Source organism: Erythrolamprus reginae, chromosome Z (genome assembly GCF_031021105.1).
Source record: "Erythrolamprus reginae isolate rEryReg1 chromosome Z, rEryReg1.hap1, whole genome shotgun sequence".
NCBI lineage: Eukaryota > Metazoa > Chordata > Lepidosauria > Squamata > Dipsadidae > Erythrolamprus > Erythrolamprus reginae.
In genome coordinates this window covers 79,467,499-79,485,773 of record NC_091963.1, presented here as the reverse complement: position 1 = coordinate 79,485,773, position 18,275 = coordinate 79,467,499, and the positions used below count along the sequence as shown (strand labels likewise).

General features: G+C 46.8%; 1 protein-coding gene across 7 annotated transcripts in view; it reads right to left on the bottom strand.

The window, feature by feature from the left end:
* ZDHHC3 (zinc finger DHHC-type palmitoyltransferase 3) overlaps positions 1-17,617 on the bottom strand; it is a 331,954-nt gene extending 314,337 nt beyond the window's left edge. For 2 of the 7 annotated variants that reach the window (XM_070727364.1, XM_070727367.1), the window contains exon 1: positions 17,356-17,617. The gene's annotated coding sequence lies outside the window, so the exon portion shown is untranslated. Of the gene's footprint in view, positions 1-13,931; positions 14,011-17,245; positions 17,309-17,355 lie in introns of those variants that run through there. The other 5 variants (XM_070727368.1, XM_070727369.1, XM_070727365.1 and 2 more) reach the window with 3 other exon arrangements.
* Positions 17,618-18,275: the final 658 nt, after the last annotated feature.

Sequence of the window (18,275 nt, the reverse complement as noted above, 5' to 3'; positions counted from 1 at the left end):
ACACCTGAAATGATTGCAGAAAGAGTGAAGAGGGTAAAGAACTGGCACTGATCAGGTGCATGGTTTTTGGCTGAAATACCTGACCAACCTGCATGCAAAAATGGCTGAATTGTTCAACAAAATGCCGCAGACAGGAAATATTAGTGAATGGCTTACAACTGGCAGAACATATTTAATACAGAAAGACACAGCAAAAGGAGCCATACCAGGAAACTACAGGCCAATAGCATGTTTGCCGACCATGCTCAAACTGCTGACAGGTATCATAGCTGACAGAATTCAGGACTACCTAGAAGAAAATTACATCATGCCAGTGGAGCAAAAGGGCAATAAAAGAAGAAGTAGAGGTACGAAAGACCAGCTCCTAATTGATAAAATGATTTCGGAGAACTGTAAGAACAGGAAAACAAACCTATACACGACCTGGATTGACTACAAGAAAGCCTTTGACTCATTGCCACACAGCTGGATCATAAAATGCCTGGAAGTCATTGGAGTCAATGAAAACATCAGGAAATTCATAGAAAAGGCAATGAAATATTGGAAGACTGAGCTTTTTGTTGAGAATGAAAGCTATGGACTGATCAACATCAGAAGGGGCATCTTCCAAGGGGATTCTTTGTCCCCATTGCTATTCATCATTATTATAATCCCGCTGTCACTCATCCTACAGAAAACAAACCTAGGCTACCAAACTGCTAGGAATTCACCAAAAATTTCACACCTGCTATATATGGATGACCTGAAGTTGTACGGAAAATCAGAAACTGAGATACAGTCACTAACCAACACTGTGCGAATCTTCAGCAATGACATCAGCATGGAGTTTGGCCTGAATAAATGTGCCACAGTGGCAATGAAAAAGGGGGAAATCACTGAAAGTGAGGGCATTGAAATGCCAAATGGTCAAACCATCAAGTGCCGCCAGCCAGAAACCTACAGATACTTCGGCATCTTGCAACTGGATAATATCAAGCATGGCCATGTGAAAACTGTGATCAGCAAAGAGTACATCCAGAGGACCAGAAAAGTTTTGAAGAGCAAACTGAATGGTGGCAACACTATCAAGGCTGTAAATATTTGGGCCATACCTGTCATTAGATACAAAGTTGGCAGAGTGAACTCAACTCAAGCAGAGCTGGACAACATGGAGAGGAAAAGCAGAAAATTAATGACGATCCATCATGCACTACACCCCCGCAGTACGTTGACAGGCTGTATTTACCAAGGAAAATAGGAGGCAGAGGACTTTTGCAAGTGAAGCAGACAGTGGAAGAAGAGAAGCATACATTAGCTGACTATGTGAAGGAGAGCAGAGAGTCAGCGTTGATGGAGGTCAACAATAGGAAGCTTCTCAAGGTGAAGCAAACTAAGGACCAGTACAGAAAAACTGTAACTCAGTGTCGTATGGACAGTTGGCGGAACAAAGCAGTGCATGGCCAGTTCTTGGAGAAGATTGAAGGCAAAGTGGATAAAGAAAAGATCTGGTCATGGCTTACAAGTGGAACACTCAAAAAGGAGACAGAAGGGGCTGCGCATTGCCAAAGGATCTCAGCGGACATTTGAAAACCATCGGAATTGACAAAATCTCCATCTGTCAATTGCAAAAGGCCATTTTAGTGGGATCGGCACACATAATTCGCCGCTACATCATGCAGTCCTAGGTGCTTGGGAAGCGCCCGACTGGTGATGAAATATGAAATCCAGCACAGTGATCTCGTTTGCTGTGTTGTATTGAAATAATAATAATAACAATAACAATAATAATAATAATAATAATAATAATAATAACAATAATAATAATAAATTAGATTTGTATACTACCCCTCTCCAAAGACTCGAGGCGGCTCACAACAACAATAAACAATGCGTTAGAAATCCAATAATTCAAACTTTAGCTAAAAACCCACTATCATTAAAAACAGTCAATACTACCCAGTCATAACAACACATAAATCTTACTAGCCAAAAAGGGATACATCAAATACCTCATGCTTGGCGACATAGATAGGTCTTCAGAGTCTTGTGGAAGGCAAAGAGGTGGTGACAGTTTGAATCTCCAGAGGAAATTGATTCCAGAGGGCCGAGGTTGCCACAGAGAAGGCTCTTTCCCTGGGTCTTGCCAGACGACACTGTCTAGTTGACGGGACCCGGAGAAGGCCAACTCTGTGGGACCTAATCGACCACTGGGATTCGTGTGGCAGAAGACATTCTGGTCTGATTCCATGCATGGCCTTACCATGCATGGAATCCAACACTTTGAATTGTGTCTGGAAACTAATCGGCAACCAGTGCAGGCCGTGCAGTATTGACAAAACAGGGGCATATCTGGGAAAGCCCATGATTGCTCCCGCGGTTGCATTCTGCATAATCCGAAGTTTCCAAACACTCTTCAGAAGTAGCCATGTAGAGAGAGTTGCAGAAGTCGAGCCTTGAGGTGATGAGGGCATGAGTGACTGTGAGCAGAGACTCCCTGTCCAAATAGGGCCGCAACTGGTGCACCAGGCGAACCTGGGCAAATGCCCTCCTCGCCACAGCTGAAAGATGGTGTTCTAAAGTTAGCTCTGGATTGATGAGGGCACCCAATTTGTGGACCCTCTCCAAGGGGGTCAACAATTCCCCCCCAGGGTAACAGACAGACAGATGGAATTGTCCTTGGTAGGCAAAACCCACAGCCACTCCATCTTGTCAGGGTTGAGTTTGAGCCTGTCGACACCCATCCAGACCCTAACAGCCTCCAGGGCACGGGCACATCACTTTCACTGCTTCGCCAACTGGACACAGGGTGGAGATATACAATTGGCTATTATCAGCATACTGATCATACCTCACCCCATGCCCTTTGATGATACCAACCAGCAGTTTCATGTAGATATTGAATAGCAGGGGGAGAGAACCAACCCCTGAGGAACCCCACAAGGGAGAAACCTAAAGGTCGGCCTCTGACCCCCCATCAATTGCTATCGGCCGGAGAGATAGTAGGAGAACCACTGTAAAACAGTGCCTCCCACTCACAACTCCTCCAGCTGGGGTAGGATACCATGGTCGATGGTATCGAAAGCCGCTGAGAGGTCAAGAAGCACCAGGATTGATAGATATGCTGTTTAATATCTACACGAAACCGCTGGGCAAGATCATTCAGGGGCATGGGGTGAGGTATCATCAGGACACACAGCAACGGTCATAAATATGAAACGGAAGCAAAGTTTTGATCCTGCAATCATCAGGCTGCTGAGAAGGTCCTAAGTGTGAAAAGGGTGCATAAGTCACTTTTTTCAGGTCCGTTGCGACTTTGAACAGTCAGTAAATGAACCATTGTAAGTAGAGGACTTTCCCCCTAGATGTTTTCTTTGGAGCTTCAAAATGGACTCCTGATCTGCTGATCTGTTTCTAAAAGAGTGCACTGGTCAGGCAGATAATCCTCGACTTCTGTTCTGACCCCAATGGAGGCCATTCTATCTCCTTAGTAAGACAGTTATTAAGTGAGTTCTGCTTCACTTTATCACCTTTCTTGCCATAGTCGTTAAGTGAATCCCTGCAGTTGCTTGTCAGATCCAAAAAAATGTGCACATAACCCTGGGACATTGCCACCATTATAACTACGTTGTCAAGTGTCCAAAGTTTGATCCAATAACCCCTTTATTTTTCTAACAAAGTTCTTCCTTCCTAGAAGGAAGAATAGAAAGAATAAAATGGAAAAGGGGATTAAAAGGGGATACAAAAAAATAAAAAAGAAAAGGGTTCCCTAGATTAAAGAAATGGGAGTTTGATAAGGGTTGGTTAAGCTTGGAGTATTCTTTTGTTTGCTCTTTTTAAAACTTTAATTATTATTTTTATTTAGATACAGTATATGAATTTAGGAATTGCTGATGTTTTAATAAAGTTAGAAGTATTGATTATAATGAGATATGTAGTAGGTAATACTGATTTGGATTAATGCATAAATGGAATTGGATTTAGAATGTTGGGGACATTAATGATATTAATGATTTTTCCCCAAAATGCTGGAAATGTAAGAAAGAAATAGGTTCTTATTGTCATCAATGGTGGACTTGTGATAAAGCCAAGTTATATTGGAAAATGATAGAAAAACTGATAAAAGAAATAACATTACAAGAGATAGAAAAAACCCCAGAATATTATTTATTAGGCATAATGAAGCAGAAATACAAGAAAGATATTTTTACTTAGTAATTCATATTTTGACAGTGGCTAGGATAATTTATGCGCAAAATTGGAAGGGAGAAAATGTCCCCAAAGAAGAAGAGGTAGTAAAGAAAATATTAGATTGCACAGAGATGGATATGATGACAAGACGGTTGAATAACCAAGAAGAATCAGAATTTTATATTATTTGGAACAAGGTATATACGTGGATAAACAAAAAGAAAAACAAAATGTAAATGATATGGAAAAGTATAAATATATTAAAATGATTTCTTTTTTCTTTTTTTTTCTTTTTCCCTGTTTTTTTTTAATTATAATGTTTGAACAAAATTCTTCTTTTCTATCTATCTATCTATCTATCTATCTATCTATCTATCTTTCATTTATTTATTTATTTATTTATTTATTTATTTATTGGATTTGTATGCCGCCCCTCTCCGTAGACTCGGGGCGGCTAACAACAATGATAAAAACAGCATGTGACAATCCAATAGTAAAACAACTAAAAACCCTTATTATAAAACCAAACATACACACAAACATAATATGCATAACTTGTAATGGCCATGGGGGAAGGAATATCTCAACTCCCCCATGCCTGGTGTTATAAATGAGTCTTGAGTAGTTTACGAAAGACAGGGAGGGTGGGGGAAATTCTAATCTCCGGGGGGAGTTGGTTCCAGAGGGCCGGGGCCACCACAGAGAAGGCTCTTCCCCTGGGGCCCGCCAAATGACACTGTTTAGTCGACGGGACCTGGAGAAGGCCAACGCTGTGGGACCGTATTGGTCACTGGGATTTGTGCGGTAGCAGACGGTTCCGGAGGTAATCTGGTCCAATGCCATGTAGAGCTTTAAAGGTCATGACCAACACTTTGAATTGTGACCGGAAACTGATCGGCAGCCAATGCAAGCCACGGAGTGTTGAGGAAACGTGGGCGAATCTTGGAAGCTCCACGATGGCTCTCGCGGCTGCGTTCTGCATGATCTGAAGTTTCCGAACACTTTTCAGAGGTAGCCCCATGTAGAGAGCGTTGCAGTAATCGAACCTCAAGGTGATGAGGCCATGAGTGACTGTCAGCAATGACTCCCTGTCCAAATAGGGCCGCAACTGGTGCACCAGGTGAACCTGGGCAAACGCCCTCCTCGCCACAGCCTAAAGATGATGTTCCAATGTCAGCTGTGGATCGAGGAGGACGCTTAGTTGTGAACCCTCTCTGAGGGGGTCAGTAGTTCCTCCCCCAGGGTTATGGACGGAAAGATGGAATTGTCCTTGGGAGGCAAGACCCACAGCCACTCCGTCTTGTCTGGGTTGAGTTTGAGTTTGTTGACACCCATCCAGGCCCCAACAGCCTCCAGGCACCAGCACATCACTTCCACTGCTTTGTTGACTGGACATGGGGTGGAGATGTATAACTGGGTATCATCGGTGTATTGATGATACCTCACCCCATGCCCTTGGATGATCTCACTCAGCGGTTTCATGTAGATATTGAATAGCAGGGGGGAGAGGACCGACCCCTGAGGCACCCCACAAGGGAGAGACCTAGAGGTCGACCTCTGATCCCCCACTAACACCGACTGCGACCGACCGGAGAGGTAGGAGGAGAACCACTGAAGAACAGTGCCTCCCACTCCCAACCCCTCCAGCCGGCGCAGAAGGATACCATGGTCGATGGTATCGAAAGCCGCTGAGAGGTCAAGAACCTTTTCCATAAAGGGAAGGTTGGAGACTGGACGGTAGTTATTAAACACGGCTGGGTCCAGGGAAGGCTTCATGAGGAGGGGGTGCACAAGTGCCTCCTTATAAAGGGCCGGAAAGGACCCCTTCCCCAAGGAGGCATTGACAATCTCCTGGGCCCAGCTCCGTGTCACCTCTCGGCTGGCCGAAACCAACCAAGAGGGACATGGATCCAGTAGACAGGTGGCGGAACTCATAGCTTCAATGGCCTTGTCCACTTCATCAGGTGTCATCAAGTCAAACCCCTCCCAGACTGATGGACAAAGACGTTTAGCCCCAGTAAACTTGTGTTCTGTCAAGCTCTCTGGTAGAATCCTCCCAAAAATGCAGATACAATTTCAGACACACACACACGTTTGAAAATTCAAAACAATGTTCTTTATAATGAAAATTCACTTAAACCAAGCCCTCTTTTGGTATAGCAAAGAGCACTTGCCTCCAAACAAACTGGTAATTTGTTCAAGTCCCTTATCAGATACTTAGCTTGCAGCTGTGAGGCAATTCACAGTCCTTCTTCTTTCACAAAGTGAAACACACTTTGCCCTGGTTTAGTTTCAAAGCGGGATAAAATCAGCACACAAAAGGTCAAAGTCAGTAAAGCAGTCACGAAACACAATGATCAGATAATCCTCCACAATGGCCAAACCCACAGGCTGCTATTTATAGCAGCCTCACTAATTACCACAGCCCCACCCAACCACAGGTGGCCTCATTTTCTTTGATAATAATCTCTCAGTTGTTGTTGCCTATGCATCGCTCTCCACATGCATGGCTGTATCATTAACTCTTGTTCTGAATCCAAGGAGGAGCTACATAATTGATCTACTTCTGAACTGTCTGCCCCACTCTCCTCCTCCCTGTCACTCATGTCTTCTTGGTCAGAGGAGCCTTCATCAGCAGATTCCACCAGGGGCAAAACAGGCCTGCAGCATGTGGATGTCCTCCCCCACATCCACAGTCCTTGGGGCAGGAGCTGGGCCAGAGTTAACCACAACACCTCGACTGAATCATTGTCAGCCGATACTGCTATGCAATTGGAGTCGAAATTAGTGTGTGAATTCAATGAATTAATAGTGTATTCTTTTTCTGTATACAAATAGACTTCTAAGATGACAGGGGTAATTGTAACCCCAGCTATATGTTTAATGTTTGTAGGTCTGTTCGTCAGTTTTATGAAAATCAATAAAGTTTATTTTTTAAAAAAGATTTTCAATTTATTGAAAATAGAGAATATTTAGATCCCCCCCCACACACTTTTTTTCTTTTCTCAAATAGATTGAAATTTAAGATTAATAATTAAGTAAGAAATGTAGATAAGTATTAATTGGCTAAATGTTAGATGGGTTGAAATAATTTTTAAATTTTGGATTAGATAAATGTACCATTTTGAGGGGGGGAAGAAGTCTGAAATTGACATATGTCTATGTTTTGTTTTTAACATTAAGGAGGGAACATTAAGGAGGGAATTTAATTAAAAGAAAATGTATGTAACTAAATGACAACATTAAGAAAAAAACTTTTGCAACTTTTTTGATGATCGATATTAGTTACTAACAAAATACAGTGGTACCTCAAGATACGAACCTAATTGGTTCCAGGGGGAGGTTCGTAAGACGAAAGGTTCGTAAGACGAAACATTGTTTCCCATAGGAAACAATGTAAAGTCAATTAATCCGTGCAACAACAAAACCCCCCCCGCAAAAAAACGCTGCCGCCCGGCTGTCAACTTTTAAAACAGCTGGGGGGGGGGCTTCCCAGCAGCCTCCCGAACCCGGAAGTTTGGCAAAATTTCGGGGTTCGGGAGGCTGCTGGGAAGCCCCGCAGCCCAGCTGTCACCTTTTAAAACAGCCGGGAGGCTTCCCAGCAGCCTCCTGAACCCGAACGCCAAACCCCAACGCCAAACCCTCCACGCACTTCGCCCTGAATGCCTCCTGGCTCAAGCGGGCGGCGGCAGACCGCCTTTGGCTTTTCAGCTCGGGGGGGAGCAGGAGGACCTTCCTAACTCCCTCCTCCCCGAGCCGAAAACCCAAAGGCGGTCTGCTGCCGCCCGCTTGAGCCAGGAGGCATTCAGGGCGTGGAGGAATGGGAAGCTCAAACGCCGGTGGCTTCAGCTTCCCATTCCTCCATGCACTTCGCCCTGAATGCCTCCTGGCTGCCTGGCAGAGCGCTCGCAGCCAGCGGGCGGTGGCGGCGGACAAAAGCCAGGCCAGCGCCTGGCTCCTGCCTCTCCGGAGCCGCCGACCAAGTGGAGCAGTGGCACGGGGAAGGAGAGAGAGAGAGAAGCAGGCAGCGGGGGCGGGACAAAAGGCAGGCCAGCGCCCGGCTCCTGCCTCTCCGGAGCCTCCGACCGAGCGGAGCGATCTTCTGCCAGCCATGGGCGAAGGGCGGGGAAGCCGGCGGCTGTAGCAGCTGGTGCAAGAGGCTTCCCCGCCCTTCGCCCATGGCCGGCAGAAGATCGCTCTTGCCCGGCTCCCCGCCCCTCTTCTGCTGGCCACGGGCGAAGAGCGGGGAAGCCGGGCAAGAGCGATCTTCTGCCGGCCATGGGCGAAGGGCGGGGAAGCCTGTTGCACCAGCTGCTACAGCCGCCGGCTTCCCCGCCCTTCGCCCATGGCCGGCAGAAGATCGCTCCGCTCGGTTGGCGGCTCCGGAGAGGCAGGAGCCAGGCGCTGGCCTGCCTTTTGTCCCCCCCCCGCCGCCTGCTTCTCTCTCTCTCCTTCCCAACGCCGCTGCTCCGCCCAGTTTGAGCTTCCCATTCCTCCAAGTCACTTCGCCGCTCCTGTCCTGGCTAAACCGTGCAGCAGCAGACAGGTTTTGGGTTTTTGGCTGGGGGGGGGAGAAGTAGGACCTTCCTAACTCCCTCCCCCACCAGCCCAAAACCCAAAGCCTGTCTGCTGCCGCACGCTTTAGCCAGGACAGGTGGGGCGAAGTGACATGGAGGGATGGAAAGCTGAAACCAGGCGGTTTGAGCTTCCCATTCCTCCACGTCACTTCACCCCACCTGTCCTGGCTAAATCGTGCGGCAGCAGACAGGCTTTGGGTTTTTGGCTGGGGGGGAGAAGTAGGACCTTCCTCACTCCCTCCCCCCCAGCCAAAAACCCAAAGCCTGTTTGCAGCCTCCGCCGCTTTTCTTTCGGCTTCGGGCTGGACAGAAGGAGCTAAGCAGCCGGAGACGTTGCCAGCCCAGTGGCATTTTACACTGATTCCTCCGGCCGCTTAGCTCCTCCCATCCATCCAGAAGCCAAAAGTTCTGCCCTTTGTTCACCAGCCCTTTGTTCGGGAGGCCGCTTTGGGTTTTTGGATGGGGGGGGAGAAGTAAGACCTTCCTAACTCCCTCCCCCCCCAGCCAAAAACCCAAAGCCTGTCTGCTGCCGCACGCTTTAGCCAGGACAGGTGGGACGAAGTGACGTGGAGGGATGGAAAGCTGAAACCGGGCGGTTTGAGCTTCCCATTCCTCCACGTCACTTCACCCCACCTGTTCTGGCTAAAGCGTGCGGCAGCAGACAGGCTTTGGGTTTTTGGCTGGGGGGGGAGAAGTAGGACCTTCCTAACTCCCTCCCCCTCCCAGCCAAAAACCCAAAGCCTGTCTGCAGCCTCCGCCGCTTTTCTTTCGGCTTCGGGCTGGACAGGAGGAGCTAAGCAGCTGGAGACGTTGCCATCCCTGTGGCATTTTACACTGATTCCTCCGGCCGCTTAGCTCCTCCCATCCATCCAGAAGCCGAAAGTTGTGCCCTTTGTTCACCAGCCCTTTGTTCAGGAGGCTGCTGGGGGTTTTTGGCTGGGGGGGGAGAAGTAGGACCTTCCTAACTCCCTCCCCCCCCCAGCCAAAAACCCAAAGCCTGTCTGCTGCCGCACGGCTGGGGAAGTGCCCGGCTTTGCCTTTTTGGCTGGGGGGGAGAAGTAGGACCTTCCTAACTCCCTCCCCCCCAGCCAAAATCACAAAGCCAGGCAGCCCCCAGCCGCCAAAGGAGCCTCCTGATTCTCCCTGCCTCTCTGTCCCGCTCATTGCCCATGTCTGGCAGAAGCTGCTGCCCGAGTGCTCTTGGCCGGCGGGATGCAAAGTGCTGGGGTGGGGGTGTCCTGACAGCCCACCCACCCCAGTGCTTAGCCTCAAGCTGGGCAAGTGCGCTTGGGTGGCAGCTTCTGCTGGATACGGGCGGGACAGAGGGGCGGGGTTAAGCCTCCTTCGGCAGCTGGGGGACTGCCCAGCTTTGCCTTTTTGGCTGCAGTGGGTGCTGTGGTGGGGACCTTTGGGTTTTTGGCTGGGGGGGAAGGTGAAGCACTGGGGTGGGGTGGCCGGACCTCCTGCCTCCTCCCCCAGCCAAAAACCCAAATGTCTCCGCTGTAGCAGCTGCTGCAAGAGGCTTCCCTGCCCCTCGCCCGTGGCCGGCAGAAGAGTGCTCTTGCCCGGCGGGAGGCAAAGCGCTGGGGGGGGTGTCAGGACACCCACCCCACCCCAGCTCTTCACCTCCCGCCGGTCAAGAGCGCTCAGGAGGCAGTTCTGCCGGCCACGGGTGAGGAGGATCGGGAGGCTTAGGTCTCCTGCAGTGGGTGCTGTAGTGGGGACCTTTGGGTTTTTGACTCTGGGGGGGAGACAGGACGGTCGGACTGACACCCCCCACCCCAGCAGCCTCCCGAAGCCGAACGCCAAACCCGAACTTCCGGGTTCGGCGTTGGGAGGCTGCTGGGAAGCCCCCCGACTGTTTTAAAAGGTGACAGCCGGGCAGGGGGCTTCCCAGCAGCCTCCCGAACCCCGAACCCGGAAGTTTGGCAAAAGTTCGGGGTTCGGGAGGCTGCTGGGAAGCCCCGCAGCCTGGCTGTCACCTTTTAAAACAGCCGGGCGGTTTCCCAGCAGCCTCCCGAAGCCGAACGCCAAACCCGAACTTCCGAGTTCGGCATTGGGAGGCTGCTGGGAAGCCCCCCGGCTGTTTTAAAAGGTGATAGCCGGGCGGGGCGGCTTCCCAGCGGCATCCCGAACCCGAACTTTTGCCGAACTTCCAGGTTCGGCATTCGGGAGGCCGCTGGGAAGCCGCGCCACCTGGCTGTCACCTTTTAAAACAACCGGAGGGCTTCCTAGCAGCCTCCCGAACGCCGAACCCGGACGTTCGGGTTTGGCGTTCGTAACACGAAAAAAGTTTGTAAGAAGAGGCAAAAATTTTAAGAACCCCGGGTTCGTATCTCGGGTTGTTTGTAAGACGAGGGGTTCGTATCTTGAGGTACCACTGTACTGCATTTTATTCATGGAAAATTAGATGGTACACTGTATTGTTTGAAACCCCCCACCCAAAAAAGTCTTTCCTTCCTCTGTCCCTCCATTCATTTCATTCTTCCTCCTTCCTTCCTTGTTCTCTCCATTTCTCCTTCCTTCTTTGTTCTCTCCATTTCTCCTTCCTTCCTTCTTCCCTCCATTTCTCCTTCCTTCCTCTCCACTTCTCTCTTTCCTTCCTCTTTTCCCCTTTTCTTTCTTTCTCTCCACTTCTCTCTCTCTCTCTCCTTTCCCTCTTTTCCCTCTCCTTTTCTTTCCCTCCAGGTCTCTCTCATTTCTGTGTACTTCTCCCTCCCCCTTCTCTCTCATTTGTTTCTCCTCCCTTTTTGCTCTCATTTATCTCACCCTCATTTCTGTTTTTCTATCGCTTTCATCTCCCTTTTTCTTTCTCTAGGGCTGCAGGATTGGGGTGGGGGCTGATGGAGCCCTTGCGCCGATCAAGGCCACCCTGCGGGCTTTCTCAAGCATCTTAATACACAGAGCGCCAATGCATGCCTGTTTTTCCTCAGCTGCCACCGCGCACCCCATGTCACTTGCCAAGCGGCAGTAGTTTCTCTCGGGGTCCCTGCCAGCAGCGCTCCCATTTCGGATGCCCGTGGTGACTACCACCCCCATCCAAACTGGGGTGGTGCTGGCAGGGACCCTGCTAGAAACGCCCTCCGCTGGGCAAGTGATATGGGGCGCGCGGCAGCAGCTGAGGGGAAATGGAAGGGTGTCCCTCGGGGCTCTGTGTATCCAGACGCTCAAAAAAGCCCGCAGGTCGGCCTTGATCGGCGCGAGGGGGCTGGTCTCCATCAGCTCCCACCCTAATCTTCTGCCTTCGACAGGTCACAGGGGAGGTAGGCGCGTGTGACGGCAGCCCCAGACAGAAGCCAGGGGTTTCTCCACTACTAACAGCTTGGAAGAGGCAGATCATCTGTCGAGTGGGGAGAAACGATACCGGCTCCACTGCGCATGCTTGGAAAACACTGCACCATGTTTGGTAATTGCCTGCGCCCCAGCGCGCTGCACACATTACAGGGAACAGTGCCCCCAACACTCCCTGATTTAGTAGGGCGACCGGGTGGGATTCCGCTGATGCAATCAAGGCGGCATGATACGCGTGACTTGCTGTGATGAGCGCCTCATTGTAAGTCTTAATATGAGCTCTTACAAGTGTTCAATCAGAGTCAGATTTACTTTTCCTCCAACGCTTCTCTAGACGTCTCTCCTGGCGTTTCAACACCCGGAGTTCCTGGGTAAACCAAGTAGCTCTCCGTGGTCTAGTGCCACACAGAGGTCTCAATGTCACAATCCGGTCAAGAGCCTCCATCGCAGCCTTGTTTCAGGCCACAGCAAGGGACTCTGCCGATCTGCGTACGAGCGAGTCTGGTAAAACCTCAAGCACCCTCTGAAAGCCCTCTGGGTCCATCAGGCGTCTGGGGCAGAACCACCTTATCGGTTCCACCTCCCTGCAGGGGAGGATTGAAGCCTTAAAATTGTGCCATAGCAGAAAATGGTCTGACCATGACAAAGGCATTAAATCCCCTTAATAAGACCATCACTCAACTGCTCCGAGAGGAATACCAAGTCGGGAGTGTGCCCTCCCTCGTGAGTTGGACCCTGAACTATTTGGGTCAGGTCCATGGCTGCCATGAACTCCTGCGCTAACCCAGAGGACTCACCGAGCGACGGTAGATTGAAATACCCCAAGCCAATAATTCCAGCGCCAGCCTGGCTATCTCCTCGAGCAGTGCAGGTAGGGCTATTGCCACGCAGCTGGGAGGCAGGTATGTAAGCAGCAAGTCCATCTGAGCCGCTAGATCCAACTTCACAAAGAGGGACTCACAACTTGCAATCTTGGGAGCAGCAAGTCTGCGTAGGTTGAAGGTCTTCTTGACTATAATAGCCACTCCTCCCCCTCTTCCCTGAGGTCACGGTTGATGCCATGCCTGAAACCTGGCTGGGCACATTTCAGAGAGGGGGGACTCCTCACTCTGGGCCCAGCCAGAGGGAAGCTTTATTTACAACTGACCTGGCATTGAGTAGCAGCAACCTAAGCGCAGGGCCCAGATTTCGCTCGTCACCAGTACTACGGGCTGAGCTCATGGAGCCAGAACAAGGGATTGCTTTCAAACAGCAAGCTCTCGTTCCCCGGGTGCAGCATATTTGGTAATTGCCTGCGCCCCAGCGCACTGCACACATTACAGGGAACAGTGCCCCCAACACTCCCTGATTTAGTAGGGCGACCGGGTGGGATTCCGCTGATGCAATCAAGGCGGCATGATACGCGTGACTTGCTGTGATGAGCGCCTCTTTGTAAGTCTTAATATGAGCTCTTACAAGTGTTCAATCAGAGTCAGATTTACTTTTCCTCCAATGCTTCTCTAGACGTCTCTCATGGCATTTCAACACCCGGACTTCCTGGGTAAACCAAGTAGCTCTCCGTGGTCTAGTGCCACACAGAGGTCTCAATGTCACAATCCGGTCAAGAGCCTCCATGGCAGCCTTGTTTCAGGCCACAGCAAGGGACTCCATGACTCCCGCTATATCTGCCTCTCCACAGCAAGACCAGAATATTTAATTAATTTTTAATTAATTAATATTTAATTAATTTACACACATTGAAATAGCATATTAAAACTTCTTCCCTCCAATTTTTTTCCTTTCTTTTCTGCAACCTTCTGAGCTTTGGACTGTCCAAGGACTGTCTTCTAAACTCGCCCTATTAGACGAAACATGACTCTGCATACTTTCATCCAACAGCTGTTCCGGTTCGCTTACCTTGCTAGCTTCCCCCACATCTATTAAATCAGGGTAATTGACAGCTTCTCCATCTTCTGAATCTGAGAATTCTAAAGGCTGACAGGGAACACACACAACAGTTATGACCTATAAAATCCTACATGGCTTAGGACCAGAGTACTTACGAGACTGTCTTCTGCTTTATGCATCCCAGCGGTCGGTTAAGTCCCAGAGTTGGCCTTTTCCAGGTCCCGTCAGCCAAACAATGTCATCTGGCACAGTCTAGGGGAAGAGCCTTCTCTGTGGCGGCCCCGGCCCTCTGGAATGAACTCCCTCTGGAGATGCATACCGCCCCCTTCCTCCTGGTCTTTCGTAAAACTTTGAAGATTGGGGACCATGATTCACGAGATTGTCCCCAGGAAATATGAATGATTGAATTGGATGAATGTGGATGACTGCATAAGGGTTTTTAGATTTTTATTAATTTTGTATATGTCTTTTTAAAATAATTAGATTTCTCACATAGATTGTTTGCATTTATAATGTTGTACATTGCCCTGAGTCATTTCGAGAAGGGCAGCATAGAAGTTTAATAAATAAATAAATAATTTTTTTTAAAAATGTGCACTATGTAAAAAAGATACAATACGTATTTATCACTAACATAACATCATATAATGGTATTACCATTGCAAACTCATGAGTGAATGTCTAGCAAGCTTTGCCTTGATGAATGTTTAATCAATGCCCCCAAACCATAACTTAAAGGAGATTTAAAGATGAAATATGTTATTAATCTTTGTGGTTTATTTTCAACAAAACATAACTTTTTTTACTTAACATAGAATTAAAAATTACATTTTTACTTATATGAATGAAAGGAGTCGAATTGTGAAATACTTCTTGTACTGTATTCATATAATCATTTCGAATAGATAATAAGATGGTATTCGTTAGAAGGAAAGTTTAAGTTATTATCTAAACACATTTTGCAAAAAATATACTTCCTGGAATTAAACTTTCATTAAAAGATTTAGAAATTGAATATTTATCTAATCAAAGCAACACTTAATTTCCTCTAAGCAACCTCTACTCCAAATGTATTTCTTAACCTTAGCATAATCTGTTGGCCTTTTTTAGTGCTAATAAAGAATTTTTACTTCCAACGTAAATAGTAAACTATTTTTGCTTCAAATGCTCTATCATCCCATTGTCGAAGAAGCTCTCCATCAAGGAACTGAATGACTAGACTAGTTGCTCTAACATCTGTAGTTATGAAAACCTTTGAAAGGTTAGTGATGTCCCACTAACAGATGATGCTGTTAATTTGGCTCTGCACTACATCTTGAATCTCCAAAGATCTACGTTATGGTCCTCTTTGTAGATTTTAGTTCAGCATTCAACACCATCATGCCGGACATTCTTTAAACTAAATCAGCTAGCGGTACCTGAACATACTTGTAAGTGTATCACAAACTTCCTGACAGGAAATAGCAGGTGATGCTAGGCAAAATCATATCAGATACCTGTACAATTAGCACAGCCACCCCCTCAAAGGCTGTATACTCTCACCACTTCTCTCTATACAGTAGTCCCTCGCTATACCGCGCTTCACCTACTGCGGCTTCACTTCATCGCGGGTTTCTGAGGAAGCCGATCGGCAGATTTAAACAGCCCGCCGAACTCGATCGGCAGGTTTTTTTAAAAAAAAAAAAATCTAAAATTGTAAATACTGTATTTAAATACTGTATCTAAAATAAATACTGTGTGGGAAGGGTTTATAAACACTTAAAACAATGAAAACTTACCAAACAATTACAATATAAATACTTAAATAAGTATTATCAGTCGATAAATTCCCCATCGCGGATTTCACCTATCGCGGCCAGGTCTGGAACGTAACACCAGCGATAGGTGAGGGACTACTGTATACCAATGACTGCATCTCAAATGATCCATCTATTAAACTTCTGAAGTTTGCAAACAGTTATTGGTCTCATTCAAGACAACAATGAAACTGCATACAGATGAGAGATTGAACAACTGGCCCTGTGCTGCAACTGGAACAACCTAAGAACTGATCACACTCAAAACCGTAGAAATGATGGTAGACTTTAGGAGAAACCTTCCCATCCTACCACCTCTCACAATACTAGACAACACAGTATCAACAGTAGAGATCTTCACATTTCTAAGTTCTATCATATCTCACCTAACATCAAAAATGTCATCAAAAAAGCACAACAAAGAATGTTCTTTCTTCCCCAACTAAAGAAGTTCAAACTGCCCAAGGAGCTGCTGATACAGTTCTACAGAGAAATCATTGAGTTTGTCATCTACCTCTCTATAACCACCTGGTTTGGTTCTGCAACTCAAACCAGACACAAACTTCAGAAGATAACCAGAACTGCAGGAAAAACAATTACTACCAACCTGTCTTCCATTGAGGACCTGTATATTGCACAAGTCAAAAAAAAGTCTGTGAAAATATTTACTGACTCCTTGCATCCTGGACATAAACTGTTTCAACTCGTACCCTCAAAACGTCACTACTGAGCACTGCCCACCAAGACAACTAGACACAAGAACAGTTTTTTCCCTAACACCATCACTCTGCTAAACAAATAACCCCCTCAACACTATTACTACTCCCTCAACACTATTACTACTGTCAAACTATTTGCTAAATCTGCACTACTATTACTACTACTATTACTATTATTTTTTCTCATCATTCCCACCACCCATTTCCTCCCACATATGACTGTATGATTGTAACTTGTTGCTTGTATCCTTAAGATTTCTATTAATATTGAATGTTTCCTGATTGCTTATTTAACCCCTGTGACAATCATTAAGTGTTTTATGTACATTGAGAGCATATGCACCAAGACAAATTCCTTATGTGACCAATCACACTTGGCTAATAAAGAATTATATTCTAAATGGGGCTTTCTTATGCTCTGTGGGCTTCTTAATCCAGACTATAACATCTCACCAGCAGGTCTAAATATCAAGAAATCCAGGATTATTTTAATCAAGCAAGCAAACATTTTTATTATAATCACAGACTAATAAAAACATTTAAACAATAATAGTAAAAAATAAAATTAAGAGAGAAGGAACTGCATCAGATAACGAAACGATTAGTCCCAATAGTTCTATAAGGACGTAGTCGGGCCCTTTCTTGATTCTCTGTGTTACTGTCTTGTCAAATACATTCCCACATTATGAGCTTCCTTGACTCGCTCTTTTACTTGTGTCTCCCTCAGATTTATGAGGGGTATATATCCACCTGTAAGCGCTCCCGTCGCATATTCTCGAAAGGGCAACGTTGCCGATCTTTTACTCACCAGCTCAACATTGTCTCTTGATGCCCATCTACCGCTTTTCCCAGGGAGAAAAAAAATCCCCGCAATGGAAACATTTCCTACTGGACGAGCTCCTCCTCTTTTTAACTTACCCAGGCTGAAGATGAAGCAACACGCTCGCTGTTGCTGCCGCCCCCGCTCTGCCAGCGGTCCGCTTATCCTGGCTCGATTTTCTACCGCTCAGAACAGTACAACGTTCCATTCGCCTGCCAGTAGAAACCAGCCCTTGAATGCCCAGTCGGGGCTCCTTGCTGAGTGACAAATCTAAGGCTTACCCCTCTCCTTTCGCAGCTTCCCCATTCGCGCTGCGAAAGAAAAAGGACAAACCGGGAAGTGAATAACGCCGAAATTGCCACGCCTTCTCCTTCCGCTTTCCCAGAACCAGAATGCCTCCCTCCCATCGAGAGGACAGACCGTCGCGAAGGAGGCATGCTGGTCACTCTGCGGCAGCTGCATTGTTGGTGCCACATCCTCCAGTAATTAGCATTGCCCTCATTGAATGAATTGATTGAATTAACTCTATTCTAAGTTGGCCTGAGCTCCTTCCTTTAGACCCAGAAAGGAACCCATATACGACACAAATCCTCCAAAGTTTATTATCAGTCATCCTTAATGTACATTCTTAGCAGAAAATACCATTCATTTCAGTTGAACTTAATGCTTAATACGATTGGCTCAAAGAACATTCAGTACAGTCAAGAAAGATTTTGCTGATACGTAGAGGGGAAAATATCTTAGATATTTTCCAGGACAAAATATTAAATTAAAATTCTGGAAATACTTAAATATCAACTATTACAATATTTAGTATGCTGTAATGTTATTCTCAAAATCTAGAATTAGAATTCTTCATATGCCAAAAATAATTTTTGTAGTATAATGCATCTTGATATATAAAGAGCTAAAGGATGCTTAGCTCCTATTTGCTAATATGCATATTTACTGATGAATAAATAGTTAATAATAATAAATAAATGAAATAATAAATTAATTAGTTACTAATACTGTAGTG